Source organism: Salarias fasciatus, chromosome 7 (assembly GCF_902148845.1).
Source record: "Salarias fasciatus chromosome 7, fSalaFa1.1, whole genome shotgun sequence".
In the NCBI taxonomy this organism is placed as follows: domain Eukaryota; kingdom Metazoa; phylum Chordata; class Actinopteri; order Blenniiformes; family Blenniidae; genus Salarias; species Salarias fasciatus.
This window is the reverse complement of record NC_043751.1, coordinates 954,941-981,897: the sequence shown is the minus strand read 5'-3', so window position 1 is coordinate 981,897 and position 26,957 is coordinate 954,941. Positions and strand designations below refer to the sequence as shown.

The 26,957-nt window shown below is 52.8% G+C and overlaps 1 pseudogene; it reads right to left on the bottom strand.

Moving 5' to 3' along the window:
* Window positions 1-1,376: 1,376 nt before the first annotated feature.
* On the bottom strand, window positions 1,377-26,871 carry LOC115392046 (zinc finger protein 609-like; annotated as a pseudogene).
* Window positions 26,872-26,957: the final 86 nt, after the last annotated feature.

Genomic DNA, 26,957 nt, shown 5'->3' with positions numbered 1-26,957 from the left:
AGACCGGTGTGTTTTATCATGAACTCTTTTCCAGTGGTTTTTGGTAGGAGTTCTTCTAATGTGATTAGCCATGGAGAAGAAGAAGAAAAAACATGAAATATTCCACACAAGCAGCTCAGGATCGGAATATCAGAGGAAGTCAGCAGCAGATAATGAAAATGAAGATCATTGATGAACTGCTGGAGAGTGAAGCACATTGGAAACAGCCCAGAGCCTCAGGCTGGTGTTCAGAGACCAGCTGATTCCTCAGCCTCCCTTCATTACTGTCAGATAGTGACTTCCGTCAGGATGGACATCCACCAACCAACACCAGACGAGCAGACCGTCAGACTGTCCAGCCTGTTTCGAAGGGTCATAGTGAACTGATCAGTCTGGGTGAAACACCACAGAACTTTTACATGTTGCATGAACTTAAGTTTTTAATCGAAATTAAGAAGTGTTCAATCCAGAGTCCAGAAAAAACAAAGGTTCGCAGAGAAAGAAAGTTTTGGAGCAGGACTAATTTCCTGAGAAGAAACAAAGTGACTGGCTGGATGGATTAGAGGTCTGGACTGCAAGAGCTGTTCTCCAATAAAACAAGATTTAAACATTCAAATGTCTTTGAAATCCTCTGATTCCTGATTTCCTCCTGTGACAAAGCGACTGACGAGCTGCAGGTTCAAGTTCCTACTCTGCTACTCTAACCAAACAAAGTAATCCGGATACTTTAAGACTTACCTGCAATGCGTGAGCCTCACTCTTCAGTCCGTGTGTGTTCACTGCTCTGTATAACCACGTGTAGACAGGAAAACCCTTTTAAAATAAAGCCCCCAAAGGAGGAGCTGTCAAAATAAAAGCAGGCGGAGCTTCAACTCCACCCGCCTGTCCAGCTGCTGCTGCGGCTCCGGTCTGCAGAGAACCGATCCGGAGACCGGCCGGCCAGACATCTGCAGTGTGACAGCGCCCCCGTGTGGCCACACAGCACCGCCGCAGCCCGGAGAGTCAGTCCCTTAATCTGTTCAGTTTCTGCTCAATGGGTTAAAAAAGTAAAAAAACAAAACCCAATAAACATCCCCGCCCGGCAGAGCAGAGTGATCCGGAAACGTTTCATTACTGAAACACTCTGTAAAGTCTACAAAAGCTGAAATAACCTCCTGAAGGAAACTGGCTGCTCTGCTGCTGCTGGACTCACCTGTGGTTCAGGCTGCCTCTAGCGGCCCCTGCTGGTAGAAACTGGCATGTTTTAGAGATCAAACGCTTCTGATCAGCCAATCATCAGGGATAAGAAGAAAGAGTGTGACTGCAGGGAAACACTGGTGTGGGAATGAAGGAGTGTGTGATCTGCTTGAACCGTTCCTCTGGTGTAGAGAGAATGAAAGAAGAGTCGGAGCTGGAGCTGTTCACCAGCTACAGGTTTAATATCTGCTCAACAACAGTAAAAAACAGAGGCAGAGGCTACCAGACAAAAGAAGAGTAGGAAATCCAACATCATCCAACAGGCTCTTTAAAATAATTCATTTGTACAGTATTTACACACACACACACACACACGCACGCACACAGAGTACATTACAGCTACAGAGTGAGGAGGAGGAGCCTGCTGCGTCCGTCCGCCCCCCCTCCGTCCACAGTGTTCCTTTGAGTCTGCGTGGAGCTGGGACACGTCCGGGCGGAGGTGACGGTGCTGCTCGTCTCAGAGGTCAGTGTGGCCTTCAGTCTGAGGGGGGGTCGCAAAAAAAGCACAGGACCCCCCCGGCTCAGCAGCAGCAGTATCAACCGTCACGGAGCTTCCCCGCCGCCGCCGCCGCCGCCGCCCGGGCCTCACGGCGCCCCGCAGCCAGGCATCAAACACACACAACACCATTGAACTGATGTTTGACACAGAAGCTTCCTCATGTGATCCAGTCACATGACCGAGACGTGGAGGTCAGGGGGTCAGGTGTGCCTGCGGGACAGACAGACCACACGTGATTGGACGAGCCGGCAGAGACAGACAGACACCACCGAGACATCACAACAACATGGAGCACGGCTCGCATCTCCTCCCTCGGCCACTAGGGGCAGAGTGACGAACTGTTCAAACCCGTCACCTCTCCGGGGTCGACGGACTCAGAAAAGGCAAAACAGCTAAAGGTACAATAAACGAGGAAAATAATGATGGAACGGCTTAAGAATCCTGACATGTTGAGAATTTCTTAAAAAAAATCAAATATGGTTGGAAAAAAGCAGTAAAACTGTTTAAAAAGAGGTTAAACGGCTAAAACAGCCAGAATGTCTAAACTGTCAAAAAAAAAAAATAAAATAAATAAAAGCTTAAAAAGAGAAAAAACTTATAATCAGCTACAAAAACAGGTTCAGAAGTAAGAAAAAGCATCATGAGGACAGTGTGTGTGTCTGACCGCTTCTCAGCTGAGTCTGGACTCAGGAACCACCCAGAGGACGGTTCGATTCCGTACCTGTCTCACCTCCGTGCGGGCGGGTACATGGACGGAGAGGACGCCTGCTGACTGGCTACGATGGCAGAGGAGGAGAGACCTGGGGGGACAGGGGGGGACGGGGGGACCGGGGGGTTAGTGCTGCACCTTCTCCACCGGCACCGAGGCGGCAGGACGGCGGCGGCAGACTGACCTGAGGCGTAGGACAGGTCGTACTGTCCCGACAGCAGGGGGTAGCCCAGGTGGTGGTGAGACGACAGGATGCGCTGGGAGGGGGAGGACCGCGGCCGGTCGCCGTCCCGGTCCCTCTCCCGGTCCCGCTCTCTCTCCCGGTCCCGGTCCCGGTCTCGGTCCCGCTCGTGCGGCGGCTTGCCGTCCTGGACGGACGGCGACTTGCTCTTGTACTGGCTGGCGTGCTGCTGCAGCAGGTCCAGGGCCTTGGCCTCGCCGGGGGGCTTGACGGTGGGGCTGGACCGGGACGGCTTCTCGCCGTCCTCCCCCGGGGGAACCTTCCCGCCGTACGGGGAGAAGGAGTAGCCGGGCGGGAGGTACGAGCCTGAGGAGAGACGGTCCAACACGTCAGCCGGCCGCAGCTTCCCTCAGCCCCCCCCCGGCCCCCCCGGACCCTACCTGGGTAGTTCTGCATCATGACGGACGGCATGCCCCGGTAGCCCGGGTGTCCCGGCTCGTAGCCCTGGCTGTAGGCGTAGGGCCCGTGCATGTAGGGCATGTAGCCCTGGTGCTGGCCCAGCGAGGACGAGAACTGCATGTGGGGGGGGGCGCGCCTCCTTCGCCGGCCCCCGGTGCTCGTCGGGCGGCGGCGGCTGCTGCAGGCGGCCCTCCGGCCCCTCCTTGGCCTCGTCCTTCGGCCGCGGCCGCTCCTCCTTGCCTTTCTTGTCCCGCTCCCGCTCGTCCTTCCACCGCTCCTCCTCCTGCAGCTTGGGGGCTTCTGGGTATTTGCTGGGGTAGACGTAGGGCCACAGGCGCGAGTCCGCCTCCTGCTGGACAGGGAAGGAAGGGTCGGAGCTGTATGAGTGAGTTCTGATGATCAGGGACCGATCGATCAACAGTGTAGGGGAAAGAAGTACAGAAGTGAAGGATTTTTCAAAATAAAAGTCAATGCAGACAAATGGAAATTTAAATGCAGATTTTCAAAGTAAAACTTCTACTCTGTTCTCCCTACAGGGTAAACACGTACCTGCCGGTACCACATGGCGGGGTCGACGCCTGCCGGCCGGCCTGGCTCCACCCCCAGCTTCCCCTCCTCCTTCCCATGATGCCCGGCTTCACTCAGCTTGATCTTCAGGCCCTCGGGCTGCGGGCCGGGCGGGGCCTTGGCGTCCTCGCTCTTGGCCATGATGACCGACTTGGTCTGCTCGGAGGCCGGCGGGGGGTCTTTGGGCTTGGCGGGGGCGGGGCCTCCTTTGGCCCCCAGGTCTGTGAGGCTGGGGGCCCGGGACAGGGTGGGGGGCACCGACGCCTTCTGCTTCCAGTCCTCCTTGCCCCCGCAGTCCCGCTCCTTGGCCTCGGCCTTCTTGTCGGCCTGCCGCTGCCGCTCCTCGCACTGCTGGCGGTAGGCGGGGCTGGAGGCCAGCAGGTGGGCGTGGTAGGCCTGGTCGGGGGAGTAGGAGTAGGGGGGGGGCACGTAGTACTGGTTGTAGTAGAGCGGCTGGGCGTACATGTTGGAGCGCTGCTGGATGACGGACGGCTGCTGGGGGCCGGGCTCCGCCTTCCTCTCCTCCTGAGGCTCCGCCTTCACCTTGCCCTCCTCGCCCACCTCCAGCTCCTCCTCCTTCTTCACCTTCAGCGGCGCCCCCTCCAGGTGGGGCAGCGCCGCGGGGGCCACGCCGGGGCTGGGGTTGGGGAAGCTGGGGGAGTAGTAGGAGTCGTAGTTGGGGTAGTAGGGCGACTCCTTGCTGGGGGCCTGGGGGGGGAACAGGGCCTTCTTGGCCCCTTCCCGGGGGCCCTGGTCGGGCTCCGTCTTGACCTTCACCCCCTCCGCCTTGCCCTCGCCGTCCTCCCCGGCGTCGGAGATGTCGGAGTAGGCGGGGCTGCCGGTCTTGACGGAGGTGTTGTCGGCGCCGTTCTGGGTGAGGTGGTGGGGGGCCGGCCTCCATCCTGCTGGCCACGCCGATGGACGGGCTGGGCGCGTTGTCCGAGAAGCTGTACACCTTGTCCGCCTCCGCTTTGATGCTGGCCAGCCGGCTCTGGTGGGCTTCCGTGGAGCCGTTGAGCAGAGCGTCGGACGCCTCGGAGTAGGGGCTCTTCCCCTCCTCCGGCCGCCCCCCCTTGGCCACGGCCTTGGGACTGTCCGCCTCCTTCCCGCCTTCCCTCTTCTTCTTGTCTTTCTTCTTCTTGTCCTTGGCCAGGGTGGGGCTGGAGGCGGGGTCGGACGGCGGCGGCGGTTTGGACTGGACGCTCTTCAGCTGGGGGCTCTTGGGGACGGACTGCACCACTGAGCCCAGCGCGGGGGAGGACGCCTGCAGGGAGTACGGCGAGGGGACCCCCGGCGCGGCGTGGGTCCCGGTGCGGGCCGGCTTCATGCCTTTCTGGGCCGGCTTGTCAGATTTGGCCCCGCCCCCCGGCTTCTTGGCCTTCCTGTCGTCCATCCCGTCGTTGCTGGCCTCGTCGGTCAGACACGCCCCCTCCTCGCCGCCGTCCGTCACCTCGGGGTCGGCCTCCGCCGCCTTCTTCTTTCCCTTCGACGCCGCCTTGCCGGACGAGGGGGAGGGGGCGTCGAAGCCGCGGCCCTTGGGCGTGGCGGAGCGGGCCGGGGAGATGGCGGCGCCGTTGCAGGAGTTGGGGTCGAGGTGCAGGGCGGGCTCGTCCCCGTACTCGCTGTCCCCGTCCTGGTCCAGGCGCACGTCCTGGTCGTTGTGGGCGCGGGCCTGGTGGTACTTGAGGCCGTTGATATGCTTGTACTTCTTGTTGCAGTTGGGGTGGGGGCAGTCGATGAGCACGGGGGAGGGGCAGGTCCGGTCCAGCTGCGGAGGGGGGAGGGGGTCCGCCTTGCCCCCGGGACCGGGGGCGCCGGCGCCCGTGGAGTTTGTTCTCATGCGTTTGGAGGCCTTGGTGTCCTCGGAGCTGGAGGTGGGCTCCATGTCGGAGGCGGGCTTGGTCTTCCTCTTGGCCGAGGACGGGCTGGCCTTGGCGTCCTCGGCGTAGCCGGCCGTCTGGCTGCCCCGCCGCCCCTTGCTGTTGGCGGCGGCGCCTCGCGTCTTGCTGCTGCTGCCGCCCTTGCTGTCGGAGGAGTTGCTGTTGTCGTTCAGCGGCGTGTTGCCGCTCGGACGCATCCTCTTCCCCCGGCCGCGGCCGCTCCGCATCTCCACGTCGCTGGTGGGAGACTCGCAGAACCTGGAGACACAAACGCACTCAGAGACGCCGACCTCGGAACACACACAGGCGGCAGACATGGAAAGAGCTCCGAGACACTCCAGGCTTCTGGGCGGGTTCACACCCCTGTCCTCGGATCTTCCCTGATCAGAGAACACTGGGCGCCTGAAACACCCCAGATGAGTGTGTGGCGACTGCATCTACCTTGGCGGAGCCCAGTCGTGTCTGGTACAGTCCAGCAGGGTTCCCACGTACGTCTTGTTCCTCCAGGTGACGTTCACCACCAGCATCCCTACAGAGACACAGGAGGGCATCATTTCAGCCCCACTGGAGCAGCGGTTCCACACGCTCTCGCGGCCCGGACGGGTTTTCACCGTAGTTCCTCCATGAACCAGCAGGACGGTGTGTCAACACGCCCAACCAGGGCTCAAAGAAGCACCACAACAAAACTGACGGAGACAAGCGCAGGAAAGAAGACTGGTCCACAGACTAGTCTAGTACCGGTACTGGTACTGGTCCAGAATGTGGTACTGGTACGGTCTGAGGTGAGAGATCAACTGGGCGGCCGCTGAATCGGACCTGGTTGTGGTTTCATGACTGTTAAAGTTCCTCAAAGCGTTGGAGCTCTGCTCCCTGCATCTCATCTCTATGAATTCAACAAAATTCAACTTTACCTACATCATTACCTACCCAGCATGCACTGCGGTGCAGGAAGAAGACTGACGGATCTGCCGGCCCTGCAGAGGCTGCAGCAGGCTGATGCACCGATCCTTAAAACCAATACTTTTAACTCAAAAAGCTGTACAGAAGTAAACAATGGTATTTTTCCAAGGCTTTGATATATTCTAATAATCATTTGAAATATGGTCTTATTTCGGGGAGACTTGATCGACTAAGACACGCATCAGCTGGCTTGTCTTTTCAGACCCTCTCCTCTGCGCCTTGTGTTCAAACCCCTGGTGTGTTGCGTGTGTGTTGTGTGTGTGCGCCCACTGCTCTCACCGTCCTCGGTCTCCTGCCACACGATGCCCTCCAGGTTGACGCTGGTGCCTGGCTCGCAGGGCCCCAGGCACTCCGGCTCGGTGGCCAGCGCGGCGTCGGCCGTGTTGACCGCCACCGAGCGCGTGCGGACCATGATCTGCTCGCAGGGGGACGAGATGTCGCCGCTGTTGACCACGGGGCCGAGGAGGTGGAGGGGGGGAGGGGCGGGGGTGGAGACCGGAGACTCCATCTGGGGGGAGGAGCAGAGGACACGGTCACCGTCACGCCATCGACAGATACACAGGATGGCGTGTCCACACACACCGACGACTGACATACACTTCCTGCTGTTGGGCTGGTCATGTGACTTTTGTCAACATCAAAAAGCAGCACCTCACACCATCTTCACGTGGGTTGTTTGGAGGTTACAGTTAGACTGAGTGTGTTATTGTGTGGCCCGTAATGAGACAGCAGACGTCACAAACACAGCCAGCTCGCCGTTTTTCTGCGTGGGATTACGGCCGAGTCTGATCCGAAGGAGGACTTCCTGTCTGGACTAGAGGTATGAAACGTTTACCAGGTTTTCTCCACGACTAACCGGGACTTCTAACCGCCGTGTATCCGGTTACAAGGCAGACATTTATAACGCTTTTCTATCACAGTTGCGCTAAATAACCACTAGAGGGCTCCGTCTCCATTCAAATACCTCAAAGAGTTAAATCAAAGCCATTCCAGTAGTTATGTTGACTACGTGTTTCGTCACATTTCTTCCATTAAATCCCTCATGCTAGCCTGTGGACCTCTCGTAGCTAGCAAGCTAGCGCCGATGGCAGCAGCGTCCATCCCTCCAGCTCGCTGGGTGTTTCCATGGCAGCTGGTCTCTGCTGCTGTAAACCAGCTCAGCCTGACACAGCCTCCACCCTGCACTGCTTCCACTGCCACAGCGCTCCGCTTGCTGTCAGCCGCCGTGGCGAATCTGAGTGGCCCTGAAGTGACGAGACGCTGGCTGCGGGTTTGTCTGCTCCATCCGTCCCCTGTGGATCACGGCAGTAGAGGGAACGTTAAGCGCTCAGTGAGCTCATGTCACTACCGGAAGCTTTCAGGAAACATCATCACCCTGAAAATATACTGTATATACTGGTGAGTAGGACAATTGGCATGTTGACAGTTATTGATCCGTTATTGGTTCACCTGTTCACCTGTGTAGACGCCGACACCCCTAATGAGGAAATGCTCAAGCTGCTGTGAACAGTTTATCACAACGGCCAGCTGAGGGAGACAGTCAGCAAGCTGGACTCAGTCTGGTCCATCCGTGTGCAGTGTGAAGGCCGAGTCCGGCCAGCATGCTCCCAAGGTTTGATAGACTGCAGGAAGAAGTTCAGTGCCTTGCTTAAGGACCATTTGAGATGGGGAATTGAACCAACAACGCTCCGACTGGGAGAGGACCACTGTCGGCGGTCGCCCCTTAACATCAAGCTGTGAGGTCTCTGCTTCCGGCCTCCACAAGCTCCCCCTGCGGGAATCGAACACACCTCTGTCTGGGCCAACACACCGCTGAGAACTCGCTTCCTGCTCAAAACCCACCGACACAGAACTGAGAAACCAGCTGAGATCATGGTCACTGCCAGCCGGCATCCGGCACCCGGTACCTGGCACCCAGCACGGGAGAGGGGGCCCAGGTGAGTCCGACCGGCAGCGCCCACGAGGCTCAGACACCTGGTGGTTCTAGACGCCGTTTCTGGATCCTTGCTTTGAGTTCCTAACAGCGGGCCCCTCGATGTGGATCAGGCTCCTCACCCCTGATCCAGGTCATGACAGACAGTTCTGGTGGAACCAGAGTTTGTAAACACGGCCTTCACCTCGCCCAGAGGTTTGTCGTGAGGAGAAAAGTGTTTCACACCTTTTCCTCATGGCTCTCTCCTGACCTGAACGCTCCTGGAGCTGCTGGCACGATGCATCAGCGGCCCACGGTCCAATCTGGTCCCACATGGAGTCTGACCGGAATCCAGGGTCAACCTGGCCCAGATTAGAATCCTGGAGAGAGTCCACTATATTCCAGATGCTCCTCTGCTGGCCCAAACTGGAATCCCAGCGCTATAATCTATGAATTATAGGATGTGTTGTTTTAATTTGGTGCTAATTGGACATGTTTGCATAATTTTTACATACAACGCTAGAACCATCGACGGTTTACAGAGTGAAGATCTCAGTGATTAGGTGTAAATGAGCAGACCGGGTCCAGGTCTGCCACCTCTGCCTCCCAGTGCCGGGCCGGGGGAGCTGCTGTAGCCAGCAGGACTGCAGCGCTCCACCCAGAGTCATGTGACCGACCCGGGCTGCCAGGACACTGGAGGGGAACTCCTCCAGGTTCTACTTGTTGATGAATTGTGTTCTAATCTATATTGAAAACATTCATATTGCTCTCTTTTTTGGGGGGTGGACCACTTTCCCTGTGCATAATATTTGCAATGTATGGATTTCTGCTCTGATTTGATTCAGCATTTCTTTCATTGTAAGAGTTATATTTTATAATGATTTTGACCCTGATTTGATCCAGTTGATTACAGTTATAATCAAAATATTTCATTCCAAGATTCAAAGAAATTACTGTCAATTAAATTTTTCTAAATGTAATTAACCCTCAAATGAAAATAAGACAGATTATAACACGAGGACTCCAGTCTGAGCCAGCAGACAGGCCATTCGGACTGACTGTAATCTGGTTGGGCCACAATCCCAGTTCCCTTAGAGATTCCATTCAAGGCTGAACTACAACCTGTCCAATCCTTCCTGGACCGGCCCAGAATGAACTGCAACCTGGGCCTCGACATACACACCCAGAGACACACACCTCTGGCTCCTCCTCAGGTCTCATCCGCTCTGCGTGGTAAAGACCAGCGATGGCGCCCAGCGATGGCGCCCAGCGATGGCGCCCAGCGATGGCGCCCAGCGATGGCGCCCAGCGAGCCCATTACCTGACAACCTCTGTACACCTTCCCTCTCAGCACAGGGACTGGTTAATGTGTCACCAGCTGCCTCAGCCTGGGTGATGGCTTGACATTCGACCCATGCTTCAGGAAGTCAGCAGGGTCTGTTCGGTCTCAACACAGCTTATGCAATCCACTGTTCAATAATGGTCAATAAGTCAAGGATCTCAAGAATCCAGTCAGCATTCTCCTTGTGGGTCTGCATTCACAGCAGCAGACTTCTTACAGCAAACTGAAGCTTGTCCAGCTAACCGGATCAGTCTGAGTGGCGTTGGGGAGAGGAGAGGACCTCCGGCTGGATGGACCACTGACAGCTGGTCTCTCTAACAGGGCTTGCCGTTTACCCCAAACTCCAAACACCTGGAGGTGGCTGTGACTGGAGCCAGTTTTTACAGTTTCGTGAAGGTTTTTTGACATGTTTTATGCCCCTCATCTTTACGTAGCGGACGGCCATCTTGCACAGCAGGGGTGCTTATATATGTTGAGAAGCAGAAGAGGAATGGTACGGTCCACGGAAACATTCCGGCCAGTCAGTGTTTAGCGATACAGAACATGTTGATACCAGGAACATCACACACTTGCAATACAGATGAAAATAAAAACGGTTGCCATAGAGGAGAAGTGATGCGTGTCGTGTGGCGTCCGCGGGTTCGCCACCTACCTTTTCCCCGCTGACCACCTTCTTCAGGTTCCGGCAGTCGGAGCTCTCCACCTCCTCCTGCTCCGTCGCCATGGTGACGGCCTGGCCCATGGCCGCCGAGTCCAGCGCCATATTCCCCAGCTGCTCCATGGAGGCTAGCTCCGGGTTCTGCTGGCCCTCGAAGGGGCCGCTGCGAGGGGCCCCCAGAGGCAGGCCCGTGGCCCCCGGCTCCTTCTCGGTGTTCACTGCTCCGGGGGCCACAGCCTCTATCTTATCTTTTTTTGATTTCCCAGAAAGCCCGTCTTTGTCCTTTTTCACAGGAGGGAGTATCCGGGAAGGTTTACTGGACTTGTCCGTCCCCTTGGTGGGGGTGGAGTTGGGGTTCTGCGGGGGCAGGTCCACAGGGGCCCGACACTGAACCTCCTTTTTAGTTCCATCTGAGACCAGCGCCTTGACACTCTCCTTAGAGTTTTTACTCCTCTTGGATTTGGATTTGCTCTCTTTGCCCTGCGTGGCGGCCACAGGACTAACGAACTTGATATTGTCGGGTAAAGCAGCCACGGCGCTGGGGGGGGCGGCCATCCCCCCTCCCTCCTTACTGCTTGACATCTCGAGTTTGTCCTTCTCTAGGTCGGCGTCCAGGTCGATGATCAGATTGCCAACACCGATATCCCACTCATCACCGCTGTCGTACGTGTCCACCGCGTTGGAGTCCACACCTTTCCCGCCTGCAGGGCCGCTGCTGAGGGACATCTTAGTAGGAGCGTCCCGGAGCGCCACAGGAGGGCCACAGGAGGGCCGTGCTCCTCCCCGCCGCAGGACGCCTCCTCAGGGCCGGACCCCACGACTCCTCCCGGCTCCCCACATCGCCACCTGCGCACAGAACAAAGTCCAGGTTAGCTCTGCTCCACGTGAGAGCGGCCGCTGCCACGAAAGAATCAAGAATCCCTCCCTGACAGGACAGGAAGCTACGACTTTAACTGATGCTCATCGGTTCATTGTGGAAATGGAGAGTGAAATCAGCAGATCAGTGGTGGGAGAGCCCTACCAGTGAAAAATAATGTATTCACAGTGCTCTGTGTGTGTGTGTGTGTGTGTGTGTGTGTGTGTGTATCAAACTTTTCAGCTGAATTCATTTTCCAGCCACTGTAGCATCTACACTGTTTGCTTCAAAGGAATGTTTCTCCAGTGACAGGAAACATGGGGATGATTTTAACTGTCTTTATAGTAGATTTCTCACTTATTCTACCTCGATGGATCATACAGAGTCAGTGTTGTTTCACTGTCGACAGCACAAAGTCAGTCTGATAGTTATTTCGTGGCGCGCAGTCGCTGCCACTGCTGATCAGCAGCAGTCCTCACCCTGACCGCCGGCGTCTGCAGCCGGTATGTCTGACAGCGTCCTACAGGCGTCCGCGGCCGCCATCACAGAGCAGATCTGTGCCTTTCCAGTGAAGCATGCAGCCGAGCCTCATAACTTGTGCCGTGAAGTCGTACTGATGAGGATTTACTGCGGATCGCTGCGAGGCGTCGTGCTGCCGGCGCTCGGCCGCGGGCGACGGGAGGGACGCCGTGCGTCCTGAACCGCGGCCCGCTTTAAGCCACTTATCACATGAATGGAGCGGCGTGACCCGCTCACCTCGCCTGACAATACGGCGCTGTGAGTGGAGTCATGGGAGCAGACGTGAATGCTAACGGCCTCCAGCCTGACTCCTCGCCACACTGCTGCTGATTTGAAGGAGGATTTATGGTCGGGACGAAATGCGCATCCAACGGTGTCTCAAACCGCTTCTTTCTGCACTTCAGACAGCGGCTGTCTGTTACCCAAACAATCTGTGAAAGAAATGAGCCCACAACTTGCCGGAGGGGCCTTTCTGCTGGGGTCTGCATGTTCTCCCTGTGCCTCAATGGGTTTCCACTCATAGCCCAAACACACACCTGCCAGCAGAGGTGGAGGGTCTCTGGAGCGACGTGTGGACCCCTGAAGCTCTCACTAAATCACCTGGAAATCTCACTTCATCTGCACAGCGGATTCTCCGGACTTGCAGTTCACACTGGCGAGCCGACCGAGCGGGAGCTCACCACGTCTGCTGCACGCTGTGCAGAAAGGAGTCTGCACGGTCAGCTCTTTGACTCTTTCTGAAACGACAAAAAAACTACAGAAAACTGGAAACCAGCCGAGGCAGAATGGCTAAAAGTCACAACAGTTTGACCTGCTTGACCTGCAGACAGAGCCCGAGACGTCCTGTGGACGTCCCCCGGCCTCCTGCGGGGGACCACTGGAGCAGTGCTCTGTTTGACGGGGTTTTGTCCTCAGGACAGCAGCAGCACGGAGGTCTTGTCATGTTGTTTCTGGACTGATGAACACAGACAACGACTTGGAGAGAGATTTTATTTTTGGCACCACAAAAATGACTAATAGGTCAACTTGGTCATGAGTCTTCGGTGCACATCTGTCAGTGTGTGTGACAGCTCGCTAGCACGGCGGCTCAAGGCAACACAGAGCTCATCTTCAGAGCCGAGCGACGAGCAGAGACCTCCAGCTCAACGCACGCTCTGCCACACGACTCCACCTGGAGCTCATGTCTCAAACACTGATGAACTGCAGAGGGCGCTGAGCTTCAGGGAGGGAGCTCAGAGATGATCGCTTCTCAGTCACAAATTAGTGTGGGAGTTACAGCGCTCTGAAATTACCTACAGCTTAATCAGATAATCAGACTTTCCCCTTGGGGAAATTCAACCAGTCCTGTTTCAAGCAGGGACGCAGCAGTCCTCAGTGAAATACCTGCAGACGTGCCGACCCGGGACGGTCTGCTGCCACATCTCCAGGAGAACGCCTTCTCTTTACACACAAAACACCAACTGAACCCAAACCCCAGGTCCAGAGCTGTTGCTCCCCTCATCTCCAGGATCACAGCACTGTCCGGGGTCTCTGCTCAGGGACCCACAGCGGGACTCGAACCTGTGAACCCCCGGCTCCTCGAACCTCCAGGCCGCCACTCAAAAGCAAAAGACTTTCACCATCGCTGTTAATATTTTACTATGAGTTAAAATAATGAAGACTCCTTCTCCAAATGTCCAAAGTAGGTTGAAAAACGAGACGAAGCGTTCTTTAAAAGAAACGAAGAAACCAAACTGCTGCTTCCAGAAGCACTCTGAGCACCAGGCGGCTCTGAACGCCTCACCGTGTGCCGTTTAAAGCCTCCAGACCGTTTTCCTCATGAGTTCCGCTTCCAGGAGGCGTCAAGCTGTGAAATGATCGTTTCCTCCCAGCCTCTGAGGTTTGTGCGACACCACTGATGATTCTCTCAGAGAGGCAGCCGGTTTTCACACAGAAGCCTTCATTCTATCACTCTGATGCAGGCTACTAGCACTATGACTGAGATCTGATCATCACATCTACTGGAAATGCTCACTGTCGGCTCCCATCCGCCCAGTCTGACAGGAGAACGCAGCACCATCGCCACTGCAGTGTGCCGACGCTGGCAAAGGCCTCTGGGAGTTAATGGAAGACTTTTGATTGGACACACTGTGCTGACACCTTGAGTCCTGGAGGCAGTTTTCAAAAAGCGCCGTTTTCACTGACTCCTGAATGAACAGACAGAAATCCACCGAGAACAGCTCATTTGATTTTAAAAATGACCAAATTCACGAGGCCTTTCAGAAGGTTCTTTCTGTCATCCGAGCAGCTGTGAAGCAGGATGGCGAGGCGCTCCAGGTGGGAGCGCGGGCGCCGTCTGGGCTGGCGGCTAGCGCTGGAATACGTCGACTTGTCAAATCCGAGGCTGGTGAGGGTCAGTCTACTGGAACCTCCCTGACAGCTGCAGCCCGTTCAGCGTGACCGACACCGAGGACGAGGACCTGCACTAACACGTGGTGATCACCCACAATGCTTTGGGACTGAGTGAGTGACAGTTGGTTTATGTCAACTACTCAGGTCACAATACAACTTTACGCCGTCCAGACACGCTCCACTAAAGGAAGGTTTGTCAAACACGTCACTTCTCAGAAGCGTCTTCTGCTCGATCTGGTCAGATAACCTTTGCTTCACAGTCCTCTCTCAGTTCTCGCCTTCCTGGGTCCGCCGCCGCTCACCCAAAGTGTTCCCGCGCCCGAGGAAAGCCCGTTTCCACCCAGCAGCGAGCATGCTCGTCTGTCAGCGGGACGGCGAGGGAGCATATGAACAGAACCGCCGTGAAATCCATCTGACAGAGGAGCTTTGATCCCAGCAGCAGCTGATTCAATTAGGCCTGACTGGGATTTCCACTGCTGGAATCAGTGCGTCTTCCCTTTCAGCCAAAACACACACAAAGACGAGACAGCACACCCTGGGAGGGGACGCTTGGCTTGCTGATCGATGCGGGTTAGTAAGAGAAGCCAATTAAAAATCTCAGGTTGGTCTCATGTCACTCAAACTGTCAGGCAGCAGTTTGTTCTGCAGAAAACTGAAGTAAAGTCAAAGTTCTGCACGTGCAGCTGCACACTCAGATATTCACATTTCTTACGTGATTTTCAGGTGCTGTTCTCCCAAAGTACACAAAAATTCAGATTAACAAAAAAAAAACAACAGTTTGTAAAAGCGGTTTTTGTGCCGAGCCTTCTGCTACATGTATCATGCTATAAAGGCAAAAGCAAAGAACCTGTCTGCAAGATAAACCAAAGGACCGCTGTAGCAGTGTCTCTTCAGTGGCAGCAGTGAGTCCATCCGCTGGTGCAGCGGTGAAACACGCAAGTCTGAGTCCACTGGCTCCTGGTTAACTCGTCCCAACGACCCTGCCAAGTCCTGAAGACTTCGAGTTCCCTGAAGACAGGATGTGAGGTCAAACCTTCATGCACAAGAGCCTCAAACTCCACCAGAGAGCTGTTGAAAAGTGTGATTAAAGCCATGGCTCCCCACACGAACCCAAAGATGGACAGCTGTTCAAAACAGGGAACTACAGTTCTGTTTGGCTTTGGGTAAAAAAAAAAAAAAAAAAAATCACCAATCAGACAAGTGACCTGCAAAACATGCCGCTGAAGAATGGCTACCAGCTACATGAACACATCGAACCCGTCTGATCAGCCAAAGACAGCATGAAAAACTACTGCGATAAGAGGAGGGAGGTCAGAGCCGTCGGCAGCGTCTCCTCACACTCAGCTCTGAACAAACACTCAACAGCGCAGATGAAACAAAAGAGGGGGAAAAGATGAAAACAAAGGCTTTTTTTTATGAAAACTGTCACGGCCTGAAACATTCATCTCCACAGTTTCACATGGATGTACATGTCTGGTGAATCACAGCTTAGAAATATCCAATCACTTCTATTACACATTAAATATTTTTCTTGAAAACTGAAGAAAATGTCTGACACAAATTTAATGAATTTCAATGTTATTTAAGATCTTGATTTTCACAAAGATAACTGGCTAACCATGAATGCTTTGTGATGGCCAGTTCCGTTTGGTTTTTCCTGAGCAGGCTGTCACTCTGTGTGTTCTAGACGTTTAACCATGTTTGCAAAGAAAACAAAAATTCGGTTTTGAAAACAGAAGCTGGAGCGTTGAGGACGACACACGGCTGAATGTTTCAGTCCCGACACTCAAACGCTCATCTATTTTCTGAGTTCATGAGAGAGAGGGATGTGTGTTTGGAAGGCTGTACTTCACACCAAGCAGGCTTGACCTTTGGCCCGACGTTGCAGGAATGTTACTGAACGCTGGAAGTGGAGCAGAGCAGCCAATCAGAGGAGCGGCGGCGGCTCAGTGAGCACCTGAGAGGCTGAGGGGCCAGATGGCCGGACGGGAGGGGGGCAGCGCTAATCCTGCTGCTAATATCAAGACTTCAGAGGCCCGGACACACACACAGACACAGACACACACACACACACACAGTATTGTGTGAAGGTACTGTCACTGATGCAGCACATTCTAACACTTGAAGACAGCTTCAACCCAAACGGGCCCAGACAGTAACTGATACATCAATGTTGGCATTTTGGGGTTAAAGAAATGAAACTGAAGATCTAAGAGCAGCTGGGACTGAAGGAGGACCCACTTGAGCCATAAACTCTCTGAAGATGAGCAGATGTTTCCTGATTGAGCACAAAATATATGATCCCAGTATTTCCCTGCAAAGAGGGTGAAAGCTGAAAGACGCTGCCTGCTGATCTCTGGGTCCAGTTTTAATCTTCTGAATTGTGCATTTTGGGAAGTTGGTTCAGGATTAATGCAGTGGGCGCCGCGAGTCGGCCGCGCCGCGAGTCGGCCGCGCCGCGAGTCGGCCGCGCCGCGAGTCGGCCGCGCCGCGAGTCTGCCGCGCCGCGAGTCGGCCGCGCCGCGAGTCGGCCGCGCCGCGAGTCGGCCGCGCCGCTCTGGAGGTTCCTCACAGTAAGCAGACTGGACCGGTGTGGTCTTGGAGCTCGGACAGCCTGGCGCGAGCAATCACAAACCACAAGTTCTGCAGTTATTTGAATCAAATGAACATTATGCATTTGGTGCTACAAATATATTTCTTTTAATCTAGGAGATCGGTAAGCAAGGAACCTGGAAATTGGCTGTGTTTCCCAAAAGGGAGGAGCCGTCTGTCGCAGCTCCACTGACTCCTCAGGACAACAGAAGCCATGCAGGACGTTACTGTATTTCTAAAGTCCTGATTATGGAGTTTATGATGCATTTTGACAGAAAAAACTGCTTTTCATGACAGCCTATCATGAAGCCTAACTCTACTTTCTCACAACCAATCACAAACACAGACCTGAGCACGCTTCGTCACCAAGCCCCGCCCCCCTCAAACCACAACAGAGAGCATGTGCCAATGAAGAGGAAGTGAGGAGAGGCAGGAGAGGCAGGAGACTGTCCTTCAAGGTTCCAGGAATTCAGCAGCAGGACGATGTTTCAGCTCTGAAGAAGCTCTGGAGGCTTTAAATGACTCCACCCACAGCCAGACGCCCCGGGTGGCGTGAAGCCCTTCTCCCTCCGTGTAGCTCCTCGCCGGCCGGAGCGCAGCTCTCAGATCCAGTGTGTGTCGAAGCTCCTGACTCTGTTCAGTCTGGATCAGAGCGGAACCGGGACAAGTTACAGGAGGACCGGCGGCCAGACGGAGCGGCGAACCGGGATCACATATTGAGACGAACGGCGGACAGTGTGTGTTTTCTCTCAATACTAACAGATCCACCGCGGCTCTGCTGCTGATTCAAGGGCGGTTCATAAAAAATATTTAGCGATTCGATTCGATCCGATACAAACTGAGAATTTAATGTAACTCTCAGGCCCTCTGTAACTAAGAGAGAAAAACAGAAATTCAACTTTTGAAGTCAGCTTTTATTTTTTTGTATTCAGAATAAACCAAAACAGACTTCAACAACTGCAGTAATTTCAACAACTTCAAACTCTGCCTGTACTTAAAATACAATCCCAATGAAAAAAACTAAGGTATAAAAAAATAGATTAAAAAATACATTACAAAATAAAATAAATATAATTTATATAAATAAATAAAAATAATATATAAATATAAATAAATTAAATAATGATAAATATAAATAAAAAGTGGCCCGCGAACAATCATATCTGGCCGACCAGATGATTTTAAGAATCTGATTCACCCCTCATGCACACTGGATGCGGCCCGGCTCCGGTCCGGCTCCGGTCCGGCTCCGGCCCGGCTCCGGCTCGGTACACCGCGGCACTGTGATTCACACCGCCTGCGGCGTCTCCGCAGTCAAGCCGGAGGAGGTTGCCAGATCTGTCGTTATCCCCCGTAGACAATTTGAAACCCGTTTAACTCAATAGAAAGCAGCCCAAACCGCCGTCTCGGATGAAAATGCACGTGAAAACCGTATCTGTATGATAAAAACACGTCATAAACACATAATCATTTCATCAACCCGTCCAACGTGTTCAAAAAAGACGCCTGATTTGGAATAAACCCGCCCAATCTGTCAACACGGAGTTGCTCCGGTCACAGAGCTGTTTTGAGCCATTTTGGAGTCATTTGGCTTCTCAGCAGTGACGAAATGCAAAACTGTTCATTCTTCTAATGCGTATAATGACTACATCACGTTGTTTGTTCTATATTCTACCAGAAGAAGTAAAAAAATAGAATATTAAGGCAAAAACAAGTGACTTTGCGGAAAGAGCTCGGCAGAGGCTCCGGAGCCGGACCGCAGCCGGACCGCGGCCAGTGTGCATCACAGCATTGATTTTAATGACTACGGATTAGCTGCGGTGTCCGGACCGGAGCCGTTCTGGAGCCGGACCGCATCCAGTGTGCATCGGGGGTCAGGATCCAGCTCCTCCTAAACCACCTTCATTACCTGTGAAACACCTGAAACCCTCTGATTCAGTGAACAACCTGCGGCGCTGTGCAGCACTGTGCTGCGTTCAGGGACACTTCGTAAAAGCGTCCTGCTGCGAAACGTTGTAGTGAGAGGTTAGCTTAGCTGTTAGCCACTGACGAACTAGCTGGATTTGAACGATTGTTTCATGCTTCAGCATCAGTCGACGTGACGCATCTCAACTTCTGAGACGGTGGAGAGAAGATTTAAACTCGAGACAGAACGGGAAAGGTGTTGTTGACGGACAGTTCAGTTCTGAGAGGAAGTGTCTGAGCGGCGTAGCGGCGGCTTGGAGAGAACGAGGGAAACGTTGTTCTGGTGGGTTTAATTTCTGGGTTTAGCGTGGCTGTTTGCTGTTCTGCTTGTTTTATCTTCATCTTGTTGTTCAGTGACCATCGTGTTGCTCTTGGATGCAGCAGGTGACGGTCGCTCAGCTGTGAGGCGTTCAGGTTCCAAAGTCACAACCAGGCTCTTTTCAGATCAGAGATAAAGCAGTAACATGGCGGCGACGTGAGACGCCGTTTTGCGCCGGAGGCAGTGTTTGGGCACAACATGTACTTGAATTTAAAAAACCGATGCGTAGGCATAAATCCGGGCCATCGGACCGTTCTTAATGCATCTGAACCGATCTCGGTGCCGTGGTCCGATCCACTCGGATCTTTTATGTTACAAAAAGATAACGATCCAAAATCGGTTATCGTTACACCCCTAGAATGAATTAATGAATAACTGATTGATGAGTGATTCATGAATTAATGATGGGGAAAGGTTACTGTGCATTTGGTGCGTCAGCACTAGCAGCTAGCGGCTAACGGCTAGCGGCTCCTCCAGGAGCACAACCTGAGGAAACAAACCACAGTGCTGCTGGACTGAAGGGGAGCCAACTTTAACCTGCAGATGTTTGTTCTTGAGTGGTGCATGGTTTGTCTGGTCTTTATCATCAATAACTCTCGATACGTATTCCTGTCGTACGGCCCGAGGCGGCCATTGTGGTGAGACACAGTGGGCGTCTGAAACTTTACAGGTTCACCACGAGCGTTTACACTTTGTCTGTTTCCTCCACCATGATGGCGCCTGCTAAGTGAGCTACACTCAATTTGTGACCCCATACACTCAACCTGCTTAGTGGGCGTCGCCTTGGGCAGTGGGGCGTTGTCTGGTTGGCTACATGTGCTCCCATGGAGATCAGGAATGGACAGAAACAGTGACAGACACCACCACCACACAACCAGCAGGTGAAAGACGGAGATGAATAATGGATGAGCTGACTGGGGGGATGTGCTGTGTGGGTGGTTAAAAGCAGCAAACAGGAACAGTGGCGAGTCTCCAGCGCTCAAACCGGCACACCGAGTCCTAATCGGTTTGTGTAAAAGTGACTGAGTGGATTAGTCTGAGGCTCTCTCACACTCTCAGCTGCTTCATTTAAGAGAAAGTAGTGGCATGACCTCTGAACTCTGCCGGTCACTGAGAGCACTCTGCAGCCTCTATTCCCATTTTCCACCCAGAACCACCGGGTTCTGGTTCAGTGCTAGTTCCACTGCTTAGCGGGTTCCAATCCGGCACCCCCTGAGAACCAGTGGCTTGGTAGGAAGCAGCGAGAGCCACGTCACTGATGTCCGAACGTCACTGCATCGCAAGACCAATCACCCAAACCCACTGTGTGGAAAGGCAGAGTCAACGCGAGCAAGCATCCTGCGGCTGGACACATCCTGTCCAGGCTGAACCCTCATCCTTCCTATCGACAGGCTGTCAGGACATGATTTACAACATGGCGGGAAAACGCCAGCTCTGGCCTGACGGCTGCGTGCTGCGGTGAAGCTGCAGCTGAACACTAGACTTTACGCCAGTGGATCTCCCAGTCGGCTTCTCCCCTGGATTTCTACTGAAATCACACACATTTTCACAAATGTACAAAAACAACCTCAAAGTGAAAAGAAAGGACAGTTTCCTCTAGTCTGCTCTGGACTGTAGACCCAGGGCTGTTCTCTGGTGTGCCAGCGGGACAGCCTCCGATCAGCCCCACTGCTCCACAGGGTTTCCAGTCGTTTCCGTCTCTTGGCGGAATTCAAGTGAAGGATTTGCTCTGAGCCTTATCTTGTGGCCAATGTTTTTCTGGAGGAATCGTACTTTTCTGGACCTGAACATGTGGAACCTACTCTATCACAGCTGTGTTAACGGTGTGAAACTCTCCTTAAAACAAAGGCTGACTGAGCACGAGACAGGAGCAGCAGCAGAAGGGAAATGGTGAAACTAGAAGATGCTTGAAAACTCAAGTGGAAACCTGAGTTTACATGCCGAGTGTGAATTAGGTAGTAAAAGTATTGAATCTGACCCACTCAGTCCTTATTGGAAATCAGTGAGCACATTTTCAAACTACACAGATGTATCTATCGCTGCATTATCACCGAGTCATCATGAGCCGTGGAGACCTGCTGGCCAGCTCAGCGTCAGCAGGGTTAAACTCTACCCTACTGACACGCTGTTCCACAAGCTCTGGATCTGGGGTAAATCTAGAACCTGGCACCACCGCCTCTGCTGTCTGAGCGAAAAAGCACAAAAACACTGTCATTAATGAAGTGATCTGGTCAAGTATCCCACACTAACCCGTACCAAGTGTCCAGATGTGTCATGCTGGATTGACTGGTCCGCTCCTGACGGCGTGCTTTACCACTCCAACAGTTTGGCGTTCACGCCGTCTCTGGCTGACGGCTGCAGGAAGGTTAGGGTTATCCTGCTGGGACACGCTTCCTTCAGATCAGTGTCCCTCAGAAATCCCGGTATACGGCTGGACTAGCGATGCGTTTCCTCGTAATGCAATAATGACACAACTTCTGATTATATTATATGGGTGGGAAAAGAAATCCACTCACAAAAGTATTGGATTTTTTTATTTAGCAAATTGTAAATCAGTATTTTAGTTCAAAAGAATTTTTTTTTTCCACCCAAAAAAACTTTGAATACTTCATTCTATGTTTATGTTTAGAAGCCGGGTTGAAAACTACTTCAGCCACCTCTCAGATATATTAGCTTATAACAGTAATTAAAATGGTTCTTTTTGTATTGTGTTGTTTTGCAGTGTAATATAAACCAGTGTGAGCTGTATTTTAAGAAAGCATGAGGATGGATGATGAGAGAGTAATGACAGAATCATTCAAACTCGTCTTTAACTGGTAATATTGTGGAATTCTGAAAGCAGATGAAAATAATTCCTTGGTTCAGTCTTCACATATGAACATGCTGATATGAACGCTGCTGGAAGTGACAGAGACCCGGATCGATTCTCCTTTTCCCTTTCACTGCTGGGATTGATCCACGTCTCATGTTGGAACTCTGAAGCACCGAACCCTCTGAGAGAGAGTGTGTGTGTGTGTGTGTGTGTGTGTGTGTGTGTGTGTGTGTGTGTGTGTGGGCTGACAGGTCGGGGGTCGCAGACCCCGGTGTCCTGCAGGTTTCAGCTCTCTCCCTGCTTCAGCAGCCTCCATCTGCTGCTGCCTTCACCAGTAGAGACGTAACGATGACCTGCCGCTGGACGTTCCAATAACAGAACCTCATCGATACACAAGCCACGCCTCTTCCTCCTTCATTGGATCATTTTCGGTGGATGTTGACCACGAAGAGCTGCAGGTTCGGAGACGCCGTGTCTTTCTCCTTCTGACACTTCACCTGTTCAGCTGCCATCTGATAAATCCCGCCCACGGACAGGTGTGATGGCAGGTGGAGGTAGTGTGTGTTGAGCCCTCAGTGTTCGATTCACACACCTTCGTCCAAAAAGTGTTCTGAAATCTGCTTCAGCAAAAACACAATCAGCATCAACATCAGCGCGTGTGGAAGCAGCAGGGCAGCTGAAAGAGTCCGACCTTAAAGGTCTTCTTCACATGTTTCTCTGGACAAATGAGGGGTTTCATGTGTGGAGGAGCTGCAAGCCTTCCTGATTTCCACAGTGCACAGAAGAGCCGATCACCGTATCAATACTCAGTGAGGATGAATGATTCCTGATCAGAGTCACTGTGATATGCGACAATATCGGGGTCCAGAGGCTGGACGTGGCGGTCCAGGACACGGCTCGGTCTTTCTGCCGGTATGTTCCTTCATTCTGAGGGTGCGACTGAACAACATGAAAAAAATAACGTGAGCGCAGAACATTTTCCACATGAACTGGAGTGACTCAATGAACGCCACCCAGAAAATCCTGCTCTTGATCCTCTAATAGCACCAAGAATCCTGAGCCATCAAAGCTTTCAACACTGATCCCTTCAAGTATGCTTGAAATAAATAAATAAATAAAAAAATAAATAAATGAAGTGAGGAAGGAGCAGCACATCTGAGTCCAGCATTTACCAAACAGCACTGTGACTCATGGGCTAATGTCAGTTTAGCTTCATTCCAGCCTCTCTTCCTGTAAGCTCCCTACACACACTCACACATCGCGACAGGCGGCAGGGCCTCGTCTGATTGGTCAGAAACACCGACATGTACGGTGGAGACGTGTGAGTTAGTGGGGAAATGAACCACAGCGGCTGACAGTGACTACAGACGATCACATCAGCAGAACATGCAGCCCGCTGGACTCAGTGGAGGGATGAAGGTTCCACCACGTCCATGGAGGAAGAAGAGTGAGACCGCATGGTGCTGACCTCCAGGACTGAGAGGGCCTGGTAATCCATCCAGACCGGCAGCTGGAGCCACGCTCAGCTCACTGTGGGAACTACTACAGCATTACACTGTAAATACAGCAAAAGACCGATGGAGCGGATGAAGCAAGTTTCAAGGCTCTGCAAACTCAACGGCAGGATGACAAATACGAAAGATGAAGCGATTTGACTAAAACTGTAGTCAGCTCACAGCAGCCCGGCCTGCATATTACCACGATAAATAAACTGAGCAGCCACATCTGAGTGTTGTGGCAAGTTTGAAAATTGCTGAACATTGAGAAACAGTTCAAGGACTGATGACTCTCTGCACAGTGGCCACAATGTGCAATTAATAAGAGTGGGAAGGATTAGACACAATCCACTTTATCTCTGGGATTTGGGGAATTCAGAGGCAGATTCAACATCTTTAACTGTCACTGTGTTACAGCTGTGGCTCATATTCTGGCTCGAACATGAAGAGAGGAAGGCTGTCATCAGTGGATCCAGAGAACTGTCATCATCTAAACAGAGCTGCTGCTCCCCGAAATCTAATTTTCTTTTACCGTTTTATTATATTATCATCATTATCTAACTTCCAGTAATCAAAGTGGCGTTCAGAACGAAACCAACATCTGCTGCGGATCCACCAACGATCCCATTCTCTCCCCAGTGCCAAGTGTGGGCTGCCATCTGGTGCCTTCACATGTTCACATATTCTCCTGCGTTGATGTGAGATGCTCCTGCGATCGCCACGTGACTGAACCTCAGCACACACTACACACACTGAGGATTCCCTGGACCTTCAAACCCAAAGACAACACGACTCGAAGGTGTGTTTGTTCAACGATTCACGTGGATGCGGTGCTGATGTGACACAAGAGTCTTTTGGTTTTCAATGAAATGAAGCCATGAAGCTAAATGAGACAGACTGTCAGAGCCCAGAGTACAGCAGGTTACGCCTTCAAACTAGCTGCCGGTGCAACAGTATTAAAATGACATAATTCCCTTCATTTCACCCAACTAGTCATGATTTCAGTTTTGTCTCGGTCAGCAGGTTAATTAAATAGTCACCAGGAAAATTAAGCGGTCAGTCATGATTAATTTAACACACCCGAAAAACAGCAGATAGTCAATACCAGCAGCCTGAAGCTGTTTAAAGGAAGTAAAAACACGCTGTGAAGCTGGCTGAAGGACTTCAGAGTCGGGGAGTGAAAACATGAGGCCCCTCAGGCCAAAACTGAGCCGCCTCAGGGTCAAATCCAACCAGGATGACATGAGAGGGTGTTCAAATGAGCAGAACATGTACTACATGTTTACTGTCGGTAACTGATTCCATGTGGACTGCAGTGTTTTAGTGAGCGGAGCAAAACCAAGTTCCCTCTGGACGAAGAAAGGATGTCCTACTCAGTAAACGTGCATTACTGCGACTGGGATATGAGCTCTGTGAGTTTTTTCTCTTTGGAGCCAGTTTTAACCAAGTTGACTGTGTTTGTTGACTTTGTCGTTTTCCTTGCGTTTGGTGCTTCTGACTTACTTCCAGGTCAAATACGATCCATTGTGAACACAGTGAGGTTCAGCAGGCCTCCGTCTGACTGACACAGGAGCGATGAGTCCTACAGACACTGATACAATGAGAAATCTACAATATATGGTGCAGCTCTCCTAAATCCTGCCTGACGGATTGAGAATTCACCTGGTGTTTATGGAAAGACCTCTGAGTCCACATTAACTCCATGAATCAAACTGCCCCCCCGGTGTTCACGTGCAGGTGTAATAATGGCTCATGAATGGTGTCCAGGCTGGAGGTGAAACACACCTCAACACACCTTGACAGAGCCTTCTGAAGGCATTTAAACTGGCCGGCTGCAGGCCTGCAGCCCCCTGCCAACGTTATGCAATCTAACTCAACGGCATACACACGTTCTTTAGTGTGATCACATGCAGTCTGTTTAGCAGAGTATGATGGGAGACAGAGACTTGTTCCAAACCAGGCTTATTGTGGGATTCTGCTTTAGCTTTAGCAGCTAGCTACATCTTTTAGCTACATTACGAGGGAAATAAACGCTCAAAAATGCCACCGTTCCTTGAGTTTGTGAGGATATTTACAAAAAGCACGTTCACATAAGTCATGACGGTTGTTACCCCGCGCCTTGGTGCGTTCTAATGCGCCTTTTTGTTTGTTTTTCGCTGTAAGCGGAGGCTGCTGAGCTAACTTTGACACTGTTAGCCTCGTTAACCGTCCAGCTCGCTGTGACCGCCGCCTCGGCCTAGGCTCGCTGTTTGCTAACACGAACCCGATGAGCACGTCGGTAACTCCTCAAAACGTCTTCAGCTCAGCAATACCCGTGCGGGGCGCACAGGACGAAAGTAACGTGACCGAAGAAGTGCGGTGAAAGCGCAGGTATTCTGCACAAACCTGTGCAGGCAACCGAGAAGGCCCGCCTGGGCCCGCTACACGGCTAACGAGTTCCATTATCGGACACAGGCTGCACAAACTCAGCCGCTGTGCATTCCGTAATCTCCGTTAAACTTTAGCATTCATCGCCGCTTTCACCGATGATAATTTAACGGTGGCATCAAATGCGCAAAGCCAGATACAAATAGCTCAAATCGATAATCTAGGTCCAAACACAGCGTCCCGTTTGTCGTGAGATGGACAATTAGCGATGCGGCGCTGTCGACCTTTCCATTATCGGACAGGTTGTTTGAAGTCTCCACTGACACACTGGCTGTCATGCAAATGTACACCATCAGATCCTCCGAATACAGCAATATTTCAATAAAATGGTGCTTTTGGGTGACATATTGTTTGATATTGTCCTTTCTAAAATGCTACAATAGCTTGAAGATGTGCTTCAGCGTCGCTGCAAACAGCCTAAATATGGAGCAGAGTGGCTGTGGAGCTGGGCTCACACAAACGCTGCTACAGCTCGACTGACACATATTAGAGAACAGAAACACCAGAGCGGCGGACGAGACAGGGGATTTACACACAAGGCAGGAAAAACGCAAACAAGCGGGTCAGACGGGGACGTGTCCGATGATGGACGTCTGCCCCTTAGCTGCCCGGTCTCCCAAGACAAAGACAACAGCTAGCCTGCTGAGCTAACCCCCGGGACAGCTAGCAGGCGATCCCGCGTTTCCCACCACGAGAGGCGGCTTCAGCACGATCACTCACCCCGCTAGGAATCCCGGTCCGCTCACAGATCATGTACACTCCATAGGCTCCGGTAATCCGCCAGGAAAACAACGAAGACAGGCTCCCAAACCGGCGGATGGAACGGCGCACCAGTCAACGTGCTCTACTTCACTGGACCGCAGCCATCACACGGTCACATCCCGGAGAGCGGTGCGGGGCGGCGGGGAGCGCAGCGGCGGCATGCGGGCCTCACTTCCCGGGGCTGGAAGGGGCTCCCGACACTTCCATGACCGCAGGAGGTATTCCGACAGGCTCCAGGGCAGCGCTTTTCCCCGGAGCAGACGAACAGATAGCAACAGACAGACAAACACCACCGCGGGGGTAAATGGCTGTTAGGTACAATGCAACCAAAACCCGGAACGCTGGATCAGGGAGGAACTGGACCTGGACTGAGGAGCAGCTGGATCAGAGAGGAACTGGACCTGGACTGAGGGGCAACTGGATCAGAGAGGATCTG